The 13978-nt window shown below is 34.3% G+C and overlaps 1 protein-coding gene across 11 annotated transcripts in view; it reads left to right on the forward strand.

The window, feature by feature from the left end:
• Positions 1-649: 649 nt before the first annotated feature.
• Positions 650-13978, forward strand: part of Eph (Eph receptor tyrosine kinase) — a 1032492-nt gene continuing 1019163 nt past the window's right edge. For 8 of the 11 annotated variants that reach the window (XM_067103458.1, XM_067103461.1, XM_067103465.1 and 5 more), the window contains exon 1: positions 651-1268. The gene's annotated coding sequence lies outside the window, so the exon portion shown is untranslated. Of the gene's footprint in view, positions 1269-13978 lie in introns of all 11 variants that reach the window. The other 3 variants (XM_067103463.1, XM_067103464.1, XM_067103469.1) reach the window with 2 other exon arrangements.

A 13978-nucleotide genomic window follows, 5' to 3' on the forward strand; every position in this document is an offset into this window, starting at 1 on the left:
TATATATATATATATATATATATATATATATATATATATATATATGTGATTAAATCTTATAACTGACTTTTTCAACACTTCATTCCATGAGTTTTCAACGTAGTTCTTTGGTTTTAATTATGTAAATCTTTCTACTGCATCTGATTCAAACACAATTTGAGATAAACATTCCACGTTTCTCAAAATCATTTCTGTATTGTTGATGTGACAAGACGGTAGTACCGACCGGCCGATTAACCCACCGCTGGAAATTAGCGGTAATTCCCAAAGTCGCCCAAGCGACTTTTAGTTCGAATTTATGAAGCGCGGCAGCGAAACAGTGAAATATGTTTATAATAACTGCACATTTTGATGAATTCCGCAGGAATCTCAAGATGGACTGGTGGCAACGTGATTTTGGTTTGTAGGCCTGGCTTTTTCTGTTTCGTCCGCTTTTTCGTAATCTTCTCTCTCTTTCGCTAGAAATACGTTTAACTATCTCAGTTCATGTTTCTGTTTCTTGTCTTGAGAGGAATGCCATCTCGTTCGGCGAAACTGCAGGACGGTATTCCAAATTCTTCTCTGTGCGAATACATATAATGGCGGTGAAGTCGACGCTGACCTCTGAGGTTGGTAGCCCTGCGCGTCTTAGCCTCCGGGCAGGTTGGCTGTTGGCTGGCGAGTCAGTGTCAGTTGAGTCATCGGCGTGTACAGACTGTGTCGCTCCCTCTTCTCTCCGTCATTTTCCATTGTGTGTGAAATAAAGTGGAATAAATGAGCTAACATGATAAGGATCAAACCAGTGGATGTGTGTTAACGTACAGCCAAGTCTTGCAGAATGCTTTCCCATCGTCTTACCCGATGAAATACGAGCGATGGAGTGAATAATCCCGTGAAAGTTTCGCTGGCCACACGAAAAGGTGCTCGCAGTGGTTGGTGGCTTGACCCCTAAAAAGAAAAAAAAGTAAAAAAAATAATAATAAAAAAAGTTTTCGTTTCCTTCGAATGTGATTTTGTTGAGCGAGATTATTCGAGATTATATTATTCTGTCGTTTTGAAAAGCAAAAAAGTGAGAGTAATTTTGAAAATAAAGGAAAGGAAAGGAAAAAGGGTTGCACCGTATTATACAAATGAAATAAAAGTGAAAAGTGAGTTCAATATTTTTTCCCTATAAAAGAAGGTATTTGGTATAAAGAGGATTGTTTGTCTGGATTGTACTTTTTGGATATCGCCTCCTACAACCACCTACAACAACACCACGGCCCCACAGGTTCTACCATGTATGATAGGTGAGTTATTTCGAACGTAATTTACCTCGTCCGTGTATGCGAATGTATGCGTGTATTACGATCTAGGTAGAGTATTACACGTATCCCAGCATGTGTTGTGATCGTAGTTTGGGACTTATTTTCGAGGTTATCGAGAGGCCCATCTCGGCAGAAACCAGGCCTGTCGTTTTTTCAGCGTGTTCTTCATTTAAAACATCAAAACGACGATAAATATAAGAAAAGCGTATCTCTCAGGCTAAATGGAGTTATATTAGTTTTGGGACTTGATTTTTGAAGTTATCGAGAATTAACCCGTCGTGGAAAAAGCTCAACCCATTTATTTTTCATTTATATATTAAAACTACTACAAGTATAAGAAATCACTTTGTGTAAAAGAATTTATATTCATTTACTGATGTAAAAACCAGGCCCAATGTTTTGTCCAGTTTATTCGTCATTTTTCAAAATATAATCGAAAGTACGATTTATAAGAAAAACGAATCCTTTAAACGGATTAATTTTATATTTTTAAATATTCTTATATTTTATATTTTAACAAATCTTGGCCTGTTGTTTTTTCCAGTTTATTTTTCGTTTCAAAATATAATAAAAACAATAGTAAATAAAAGCAAAACGAATCTCATAAATGTATTTTATTGTTTAGCGTATTACTAGTTACCAGGGAGCTTACAGACTGAATAACTACGGTTATATGCGTAAGTTGACGATTAGGCATGACGGGGACCGTGTTTATGTCATTATTATTATTTAAACTTTTAATATCTACGTCGAAGTGACACTTTTTTCAGCTTAAGTGCCCGGTAACAGGTGCCAGTCATTTGCCTCAAATTCGCTGTCGTTAATAATACGTAAGTTGTATTCAAGCATTGGTATATGACTAAGGAAGAACTTTGGTTGGGTGTGACGTAGGCTAGCAATAGTTTGGTATTTCATGGGACACATATGGTCGTTCGTATTTCCTTTGGGCGTTTATTAATCGAAAAAGTTAAGTTTATATATATATATATTATATATATATATATATATATATATATATATATATATTATATTTATATATCGTAGGTGCCTTATTCACACAGTAAACTTTCTCACGAAAAGTACGTTATAATAGCAAATAATTTAATTTAATGTTTATGTGGAATTGTTTGTGAAATGATGGTTTGAGTAATTATGATTTTGTGTCTGTTACCAGTGGTTAGGGAACGTGGTTTTCGCCCACACTAGACGAGACATAATTTGAGATGCTCTTCTGTAGGACTGCACGAATCTTGTTTGCCATCATAGAATTTGAATAGGTGAGGCCTGCTAGTAGTTGAGGATTCGGAGTGACGTATACTTCAATTTTATATTAATTCGGATGCTCATTATTGCATTTGTGTTGTGTTGAATAAAAAGGAAATCTATCGGTTGTCGTGGTATATTTAGTGTTGATGGGATTGTGTGTAAGCCTATGTTGTATACACGAAAGACTGCAGACGAGTGTGACGTATCTTTCGTTTGTTATGATAAGTTTAGATAATTTTCCCTGTCAAAGGTAGAGTGTTTGAGAAAGAGAGAAATAGAGAGAAAGAGAGAGAGCTGCCATAAGCTACACCGTTGTTATAGTACCCTATGCTAAAGAGGAGTCGCAAGATAGTGAAGCTAGGATGTTGGGAAGATCAATATGGCCAGGTCCGAGTTGCAGCTATTCGGAAGTAATTTGGACTGATACAAATATAAAGTTCTTGGCTCTTTTTTATAACCCTTTCCTTTTTCCTTCCAGTTCCACGGTTGCAGTGAATGGGTATTGCTTTTTTTTTAAGGTCATGATTGCCTTGGCTAGGTAATTTCCAGACGGGTTTGGGGAATTTGAAAGGCCTTCGTCGCTGGAGATGGGTAATCTTGTTCCCTGTGTGAGTTTGCTCCGACGTTTTTGTGAGCGAATAAGTGTTCGTTGGAATGTACACATACTTGTTACTTGAATTTTCTCTCATCGTTATCCGTTTTTCACAAACACACATGCAGCCTCATCTTTTTTCATGTTTGCGTCCTTTTAGGCCTATTGCAGATGATTAAATATGCTGAATAAAAATAAGTCGCTTTGTGGTCAAGATGGCTTTTGATGTATATTGGTCAGAGGGTCCGTGTACGTTCCTCAAAGGGCAAAGTTTATTATTTGCCTCCGAGGGGGAAAGGGTCCCCCGTTTGGTACGTTGGGCCGTTTATTAGGAAGTTTACTCATAAGATGTGCCATAGGTTAATCTTGAAATTTCTGTGTGGGGATAGGGCCTTACCCCCTGCAGTTTAGGGAAAAGAGTAGGGAGGAGGCTTTTGTATTTAAAATAGGCCTAGGCACTTGAGATAGGAGAGGCTATATATGTTGGTCAAGTAAGCCTGGACACTTGAGGGGTCGAGAGTAGTTTGAGAAATATTTATGAAAGGGATCAGCTCAGTATGCAGGGACTAATTACCACAATAGATTTTGCCATTTTTTTCTGGCCAATGCAGCCGGCACTTAGGCCTAAAGTGCTCGAAGTAAACATTTAAGGGCTTATAAAACTCGATGATGAGTGGGATTAGTTTGCCGCGCGGGTTTGGCCATCCATTTAGGCCTATGAGTAATTGGGCATAGAACTTCGCGTTATATTATTGTACGTTTGTGGGGACTTAACCTGGATGTGGTATTGACGTCACAATGAATTTCTTGCTCCACTTTAAATTAATCATAATTTTTGTAAATATTGTGTATGATTTGTGTATATCATTGAGTCTACGTTGCAATAAGTTTCTTGCTTCGGTTAATATATTTTTTTTAAAATTTGCCTATTGAAATGTGTATCTTATTTTTAAAATCTTCACAATAAATTTTGTGCTTCAGTTAAAATTACCCATTTTTTAAAGATTGTTTGTTTGTATTTATATAAAATTTGTGTATGGTATGTGTGTCTTATTTATAAAATCTACGTCACAAATTTCTTGCTCCAGTTAAAATTAAAAATTTTCTTTGGAAAAAATTTTTTTATCTTATAAAATCATTGTAGGGGAACCAAATTTAACCAAGTTTTAAAGTGAAGTCGAGACAAAGACGTTATACATTCATTAATGTATAAGATTTGTTACTGTTATTATTACTTTTGTAGTGTATCCCCCCCCCCTGAACTATCTCTAGAATCAGATATACTAAGTGTGTAGGCCTATACATCTTTATGTTATGAATTTAGGTCTATAGAAAATGTCTAAGTGACCATAATCGAACGGAAAGTCCTTTAGTAGTCATATTCTGTAAAAAAAAAAAATGTGTGACAGTATCTTTTTCTAACTCTGGCTTTACTGACCTTTCGTAATTAATGATAAACTGCCACTCCTTGCTTTTGGTATAGGTAAAAAAACCATCGATGCTTTAGATTTTATTTACTGCTATTGATTATTGATATGCACTCAGTTGCTGCATCCATCACTTTCATGCGGTCGCTATGTTTGTATAAGCTATTCAGGATGACATTCATTTTTTTGATTTTAGATATTCGGTAAAATGTACTGAGTTTTATTTTCGTGCTGCGTCAGATGTAATTTTTTTTATAGTGCGTATTACGTTTACCTTTTTTTTTTATTATTTTTATTTTTGTCTTGTTTTGTTTTCTCCTTTAGAACGATGTGTAGGCTACTTCAGCGGTAAGATAACTAGGCCTAGACTGTTGTTTTTAGGCTAAATGTGAACTCAAGTCCAAGATTCGTATTACTTTTCCCATGTAATACAATAGGCTAGCCTGAGACTAGGTCTACGTGATTCATTCAGCGTTTTCATACGCATAGTGTAGTATGATCTTACTCTAATCCTGTTAGTCTAAACTTGATTGTGCCCAAGATGCATTGTACTTTGAACCAAGACTTGTAGTTATATCAGAATTTTTTTATTCAGTAATGTGCTAATTGTTCGTATGGAAAGCGTCATTTATTTAGGTAACTTTTGCTAAATAAAATTATCATGTAAGGAATTCATATTTCGTACTTATTATTATTATTATTATTATTATTATTATTATTATTATTATTATTATTATTATTATTATTATTATTATTATTATCAAACTAGGCTATATCCCTGTCAGATTTGTAGAAGGCGATTGGAATAAATTGGTAAGCTGTGTGGAATTAAAATTTTGCATAATCTGTTTTTGAAAATTGCTGCTGTTTACAAGAGTTACGCAGGTTTATTAACCACAAAAGCACTTTGCACTCTGCATTTGTATATGGTCTCTGAGCTGAAATAAAGTACTGCGTATTATTATTGGAAACACCCGTAGTCAATACAGCACTAATAAACGCTCTGTGCATTACAATGTTTTTAAAGGTAAAAGCGCATCAGGGTTGTTGCATTGCCGGGTATTTTTGTAAAATAAATTTCAGGTGGCAAAGTACCACAGCATTTTGCTATTGTTCTTAAATTTAAAACGGTGAGATTTATTTTTGATATGTTAAATGTTTGCCGGAATTTTACACGACAAAATACCTCCGTTTTATTCTCTTTTCTTGGCGTCAGTGTGAGATGTGTTAGCGAGAGATCACATCTCAGTATCGGCCTGGAAGTTAGAGAAATTCACTCCTTCCCTCCACGCCTTCTACTACTCATCTTCCTCCTCCATCTCCTCCTCCTCTTCCTAGACCAATCCCCGTCCCCCTCCCCCCTTCCACCACCTCTCCTGTCTTCCCAGCGGAGAAATGTTTATTTTTATGGGTACACAAGAAGGAACGAGAAGAGGAAAGGGAGAGAGAAGAGGGAGGGAGGAAAAAAAAAAAAACTTAGTACCCAGCTTTGTATTTTCGCATGAATCTTAGATTGTTAAAGGGGCTCTTCCGCTTAGTACGCCATCCGTTTTGCTTTCCCGCCAGTGTGAGGAATGAAAGAATTTTGGTTCCTTGGCGGGTAATCGCTCCGAATTGGGCGCCACGTGATATTCATGAGAAAGCGCCGGAGAAGAGCTGTTTAGCATACCGGTATTAGGGGTTATGTATATATATATATATATATATATATATATATATATATATATATATATAATGCTTTTATACATATATGTGTACTATGTATATATAGGGTTATATATATATATATATATATATATATATATATATATATATATATATATATATATATAATATATACTGATTGATTGATTGTCAAGTGACAGAGAAGGACTGTTAGTCTTTATACAAACCCTAGGTCTAGGTTCGAATCCTCGCCGGGAAGATGAACTTTCCAAGTTAAATTATACCCCCCTGGAAATTATAGAGAATTTGATATTAAACAATAGCCTATGTGGCTTACTAGGCTGTCTGTGAACATAAAAAAAAAAAAAAGAGTCGCGTAAAATTAATAAAATAACCTTTATATAAATGTATATATGCATATATATATATATATATATATATATATATATATATATATATATATATATATATATATATATATATATATATATATATATATATATATATATATATATACATATATAGATGTGTGAATATATATATATATACACATATATACAGAAGAAACAAACACTTCCCCGTGTTTGTAAAACCTTTTATTTGTTTTTTAATCAAGTGATTTAATATACTTCACCTGTGTGCCGGATATCTCTTTCCAAGCCGGATAATCATGTGATAAATATTGTAGAAAACGCGCGGGAGAAATTGCTGTTTCTTTTTACAGTATTCTTATTTATTTGATGTTCCGTTTATTCGTCTGTTTGTTGCGTCGCAGCAAATGCTTTCTCTATTTGCTGTTGCATCGCCTCTTTAAATGTTGATGGTATGTTGATGTTTTTCTTAGCTTATATATTTATATATTTATTTAATTTTTATTATACGTCTTTGAGTTTATGGTCTTCTCTTATTTATCGGACATTCATTTTTTTCTCGTATTTAAAAATTGACGACGCATTTTATGAAACTTGTTTTGTAAATTTATAAATTTTTCATTTTACATTTTTTTACCCTTCTCTGTAATGAGTTTGTACTTATCACGAGTGCGTAATAAATAGATGTTGTTTTTATTAATTCATAAGCATCGTCAACTTCCGCGTTTTTAAAGTATTTTTTTTTTTATTTTACGAAAGACGCGAAAAGCTGATGAATGAAACTATTAAGTGGCCGGAGCGTAAAAACAGGGAGCAGAAAAGAAAAGCATAACAGTGAAGAAGAAGAAGAAGGAAAAAAGAGATTTCACAGTTCTGCTCGTCGGATCTTGTGCAGAGTAGTATTATAAGAGAGGAGATGGAGAACGACGTTTATGAAGCAATAAGAAACGTCACAACGCAGGATATCCTTTAAAAAAAGGGGGAGGGGGCGTTCTGGGAGTAGGGGAGGGGTAAGGAAGGAAAAATAATGGAATGGAATGAGTTCAAATCAGCGTTATTGCTAGCGCGGAGTCTTTCCATTGCTCGGTATGGAACCAGCGTTGATGTTCTTGACATTGGTGGAGATGTGTAGAGATTTGTGAGTACTACAGAGATTGTGCGTTTGTGTGATTTTTCCGTCTTTCTTGGGTGTTGAAGAGGTTATTTTTATGGTTTTAAAGTTGTTGAATTTGCTTCAGATTACCTTAGTGGAATGATTTAGCTTGCTTCATTGATTTTTTACTCGGCTATCTTTTTTCTACATAGGCCTGATAGGTACTTACTCTGCTTGGCGTTCCGTATGATTTTCAATACTGTATTGTTTCTCAGCGTGTATTGCATATAGCCTATATATATATATATATGTATATTTAATTATTTATATTTATATATATACAATATAATGCTGAGAAAGAATACAGTATTGAAAAATCATATGGAACGCTGCAAAGTATCTATGTAGGCTATGTAGGCCTATATATGTATATATATATATATATATATATATATATATATATATATATATATATATATATATATAATATGGAAGATGGTCATGCCCTTTCTAGTAGTTAGCGTAAACATTTTTTCTGTCTCATTAGTTATGATTATTAGTACATTTCTTGTTGAGCAATGACATTGGTTACGGGTTTAGTATCTAGTCTTGGTAAAGATTCAGCATTTTATTCGAATATGATAACAATCACAGTTTTATATTTTTATAATGATTTTATATCTTGGGATTGTATTTAAAACAAAAACTAATATCAGTACTTAATCCTTTTCTTAGTGTCCATAGACTGATGTAGATAGTATTTACAACATAATTCACATCCCCCGTATGCGATTAGTGGCATCAGTGCACCTCACAAGGCGCACTGTAGGCATTACTAAACGTTCTTTGCAGCGTCCCTTCGGCGCCTAGCTGCAACCCCTTCCATTCCTTTTACTGTACCTCCATTCATATTATCTTTCTTCCATCTCGCTATCCACCCCCTCCTAACAATTAGCCTAGCCTATCTCATAGTGCAACTGCCAGGTTTTCCTCCTGTTACACCTTTCAACCTACCTACTCTCAATTTCTTTTCCAGCTCTGAATGACCTCATAGGCTCCAGTGTGTGTTCCGTTCCATTCCATAATTCACAGCACTAATGGTGACAATTTTTAGTTCGACAGGAAAAGAGGGACTTCGATATAATTCTGTTTTATCTCGCTTATTCCCATCCGCTTGTGCCGTAGATTTCCGTTGAAATCCGAAATAGATAGGCTAAGCTTTGCCCCATAAATTAGGACAAAAACAGTTTTCCCCAGTTTTTCCTCGCTCTTCTAACGAGTTTCCCGGACCCGCCACGAATTGGAATTTATTTTGCGCCCGTTGATACCTGTCTCGACCCCGTATTTATACCGTAATGGATATGAATAGTGTTTGTGTGTGAGTCTGTAATTTTCAAGTAATATTAGTAAGTCATTTGATAGAGTAATTTTTTTTTTTTTTTAGTTTTTGCTAAATTTCAGTAGGAATAGTATATACTGTCAGTCTTGACAGATAGGTTATATATATATATATATATATATATATATATATATATATATATATATATATATATATATACTGTATATATATATATAATATTATATATATATATATATATATATATATATATATATATATATTATATATATATATATATAATATATATATATATATATATATATATATATATATATATATATATATATATATATATATATATATATATATATATTAGTTTTTGCCCAGTAAGTCGTTGTGATAGAGCTACTTTCTTGTTTTATTCATTTTTTGCTAGATATCAGTAGAAACAGTACCATAATTTTCGATAGTTTTTTTTTTTTTTTTTAGTTTTTGCCAAACAGGCTAGCTGATGTTAGACGTTTTGTAGAGCTTTTTTTTTTGTATTTCTGTAGAAATTGTAAGTCAATAGTTTTTTTTTTTTTTTTTAGTTTTTTGTCAAATAGATGTAGGCCTAGTATACCTTTTGATGAAGGTATTTTTTATTTTTAGTTTTTGCTATATAGCCTGGCAGATGTAGGTTAAGTCGTTTTGATAGAGCTATTTTTATTTTGACTCTTTGCCAAATAGACTGACAGATTTATGTCGTTTTGATAAAGCTTTTTTTATGTTTAGTTTTTTCGGATGTTTTGATAATTTTTTTTTTTTAGGTTTTGGAAAATAGACTGACAGATGTATGTCGTTTCGATAAAGCTGTTTTTATTTATAATTTTTGCCAAATAGACTGACAAATGTATGGAGTTTTGATAGAACCATTTATTTATAGTTTATGCCAAACAGACTGACAGATGTATGGCGTTTTGATAGAGCTATTTTTTATTTTTAGTTTTTGCCAAGTAGTTGACAGATGTATGGCGCTTTGAAAAAGCTATTTTTCCTTGTCACTGATTTGCCAAATACTAGACAAAATATGTTAAAAAAATTATTATTTTTTTTTTTTTTTTGCAACTTATCTTGTGTGAGGTATGTAATTTTTTTTTGCGGTTTCAGTATTTGCCAGATAAACAAAATATTTAAATAGGTTAATTTTTTGTATATTATTATTATTATTATTATTATTATTATTATTATTATTATTATTATTATTATTATTATTTCGTAATTTCATAATTGGCCAATGGATATCGCGCTGCTCCTTTTCATCATCGCCGAAAGACGCTATTTTAAAGGGGCGATGGAGCAAGCAGGTGGGCCGGTTTACGGAGGCACCCTGGGTTTCGAAAACACGGCTTACTCTCTCTCTCTCTCTCTCTCTCTCTCTCTCTCTCTCTCTCTCTCTCTCTCAGAGGAGAGGTGTTGCGTTCTCAAGGACGGATTGTAAAAATTGTGATCTCAAGAGAAATTTTTTTATTTGTGTGGTGGATTCGTCTCGGTTGCAGGTTCTCTCTCTCTCTCTCTCTCTCTCTCTCTCTCTCTTGAAGATGTAAATATGAAATTTCAGCGCGCACACACGTGCTTAATATATATATATATATATATATATATATATATATATATATATATATATATATATATATATATATATATAATGTCTACTGGTTAACATTTTCAGAGGAAACTGTATGTAATATAATGCAATGGCTGTAATTAGATATATATGTAGGCTATATATATATATATATATATATATATATATATATATATGCATATATATATATATATATATATTTATAGGCTGTATATATGCAGTCTATATATATATATACATACACATACATACATCCATACATACATACTACAGCCTTTCCATTATATTCCGCGCACACTTTCCTCTGTGAATTTTTTTTTTTTTTTAACCCCGTGCAAATCGTAGTAATTAAAGCAGAATGGTACAGTTCACGAGGGAGGCAAATGAAATCCGCGGGAGACTTGTGTATATATATTTGCAGCAATAAGCTGCAGTCTGCAGCCGCAAGTCTTGTGGGGAGTCTCTTACATTAATGTAGCGTGGAATACGCAAGTTTTCGGGGCGTTTTAATATCTTGATGAATATTTAATCTCCTGCCGAGAAGTATTTTTTTTATAAGGCGCTGCCCGGTTGTGTGTGAGGTTTTCTCTTGTTTTGTGGCAGAGGTTTTTTGAGGGTTGGAAATTGTTCGGGGGCTGTGATTTTAGGGCGTGTTTTTCTTGACTTATTGCGTGATTGATTTTTTTATATAAAATTTTTGTAGTTGTAATTAGGCTATGTAAGATGATGTTACTCTATGATAAATACATTCATGTGTGTATATATATATATATATATATATATATATATATATATATATATATATATATATATATATATATATATATATATATATATATATATATATATATATATATATATATATATATATTATATATGCGCCAGTTTTAATAGCCAAAATCAATCAGTCAATTGCGCCAGTTTTAATAGCCAAAAATCAATCAGTCAATTACATATAGCACATATATTTATATATATATATATATATATATATATATATATATATATATATATATATATATATATATATATATATATATATATATATAGCCTATATGCGTGTGTGCTAACGCTGCATCTTATACTATACATTTCTATGTCCTAGTTTATAAATTTTCAGGTGAGTTCATTTACCTGGGTGCCTTTGCTTCCGAGGTATTTTGTTATGTAGTTCTGTACCATCTTATTTTATATCCCCCTTCCATGAAGCTTTATAAACTTTCCTTCCCTTGTGGCTTTATATCACGCGCTGTTCCCTTCCTTGTTTGGCGTATATAATGCATCTCCGGTCGGATTTTTGTTTGTATAACCTTACCTTACGTGTAGCTTTATAACCACTCTTTGTATCCTCCGGTCCATTTTACGTGTAGCTTTATAACCATTCCTTGTATCCTCCAGTCCGTTTTAACGTGTAGTTTTGTAACCATTCCTTGTATCTTCCGGTCCGGTACTTGATACTAGCTTTATAACCATTCCTTGTATTTTCCAGTCCGGCACTTACATTATAGCTTTATAATATTAGGCTACTTGTATCTTCCGATCCGGTACTTACATTATAGCTTTATAATATTCCTTGGATCATTCGGTCCGGTACTTGAAAGTGGCTTTATAATTATTCCTAGAATCCCTCTCATTTGGCTTTATATCATCTGCCCGGCCTCATATCATCTGCCCGGCCTCGTTCCAATGTAGCTTTATATACTATCCCTGTACCGTTTCTTGGATTTTTTTTTTTAACCACCGTGGAAAACCCCCACCCCCCCTTCCAAATGCAGCTGTTGTCATTTTCTGTTCCTTCTCTTCCAGTCTCATTATCCCATTCCATTTTCCCTTGTACCGCTACTCCTCTTCCAGTCTCATTATCCCATTCCATTTTCCCTTGTCTCTTCCAGTCTCAGTATCCCATTCCATTTTCCCTCGTCTCTTCCAGCCTCATTATCCCATTCCATTTTCCCTTGTCTCTTCCAGTTTCATTATCCCATTCCATTTTCCCTTGTCTTCCAGTCTCATTATCCCATTCCATTTTCCCTTGTCTCTTCCAGTCTCATTATCCCATTCCATTTTCCCTTGTACCGGTACTCCTCTTCCAGTCTCATTATCCCATTCCATTTTCCCTTGTCTCTTCCAGCCTCATTATCCCATTCCATTTTCCCTTGTCTCTTCCAGTTTCATTATCCCATTCCATTTTCCCTTGTCTTCCAGTCTCATTATCCCATTCCATTTTCCCTTGTCTCTTCCAGTCTCATTATCCCATTCCATTTTCCCTTGTACCGGTACTCCTCTTCCAGTCTCATTATCCCATTCCATTTTCCCTTGTACCGCCTAACTCTCTTCCAGTCTCATTATCCCATTCCATTTTCCCTTGTCTCTTCCAGTCTCAGTATCCCATTCCATTTTCCCTCGTCTCTTCCAGCCTCATTATCCCATTCCATTTTCCCCTTGTCTCTTCCAGTTTCATTATCCCATTCCATTTTCCTTGTCTTCCAGTCTCATTATCCCATTCCATTTTCCCTTGTCTCTTCCAGTCTCATTATCCCATTCCATTTTCCCTTGTACCGGTACTCCTCTTCCAGTCTCATTATCCCATTCCATTTTCCCTTGTCTCTTCCAGCCTCATTATCCCATTCCATTTTCCCTTGTCTCTTCCAGTTTCATTATCCCATTCCATTTTCCCTTGTACCGGTACTCCTATTCCAGTCTCATTATCCCATTCCATTTTCCTTTGTACTTCTATTCCAGTCTCATGATCCTATTCCATTTTCCCTTGTACTTCTATTCCAGTCTCATTATCCCATTCCATTTTCACTTGTACTTCTCTTCCAGTCTCATTATCCCATTCCATTTTCACTTGTACTTCTTTTCCAGTCTCATTATCCCATTCCATTTTCCCTTTTCCTTCTATTCCAGTCTCAATATACTGTATATCCCATTCCATTTTCCCTTGTACTTCTCTTCCAGTCTCATTATCCCATTCCATTTTCCCTTGTACTTCTCTTCCAGTCTCATTATCCCATCCCATTTTCCCTTGTACTTCTCTTCCAGTCTCATTATCCCATTCCATTTTCACTTGTACTCGTCCAGTCCCATTATTCCATTCCATTTTCCTTTGTACTTCTCTTCCAGTCTCATTATCCCATTCCATTTTTCCATGTAGTTATGTACCATGCCCCCTTCTTTATATCATCCTCCACCATCCCCTGTGCGGATCGTCCCCATTTTTAAATTTTTATTTAACCTTCTCTTTTTTATATAGCACAACTTACCTTAGCTTACACGACATCGTACTGTGCATGCGATGATTGTCGTGTACCT

This window comes from Macrobrachium rosenbergii, chromosome 5 (assembly GCF_040412425.1).
Source record: "Macrobrachium rosenbergii isolate ZJJX-2024 chromosome 5, ASM4041242v1, whole genome shotgun sequence".
Taxonomy (NCBI): domain Eukaryota; kingdom Metazoa; phylum Arthropoda; class Malacostraca; order Decapoda; family Palaemonidae; genus Macrobrachium; species Macrobrachium rosenbergii.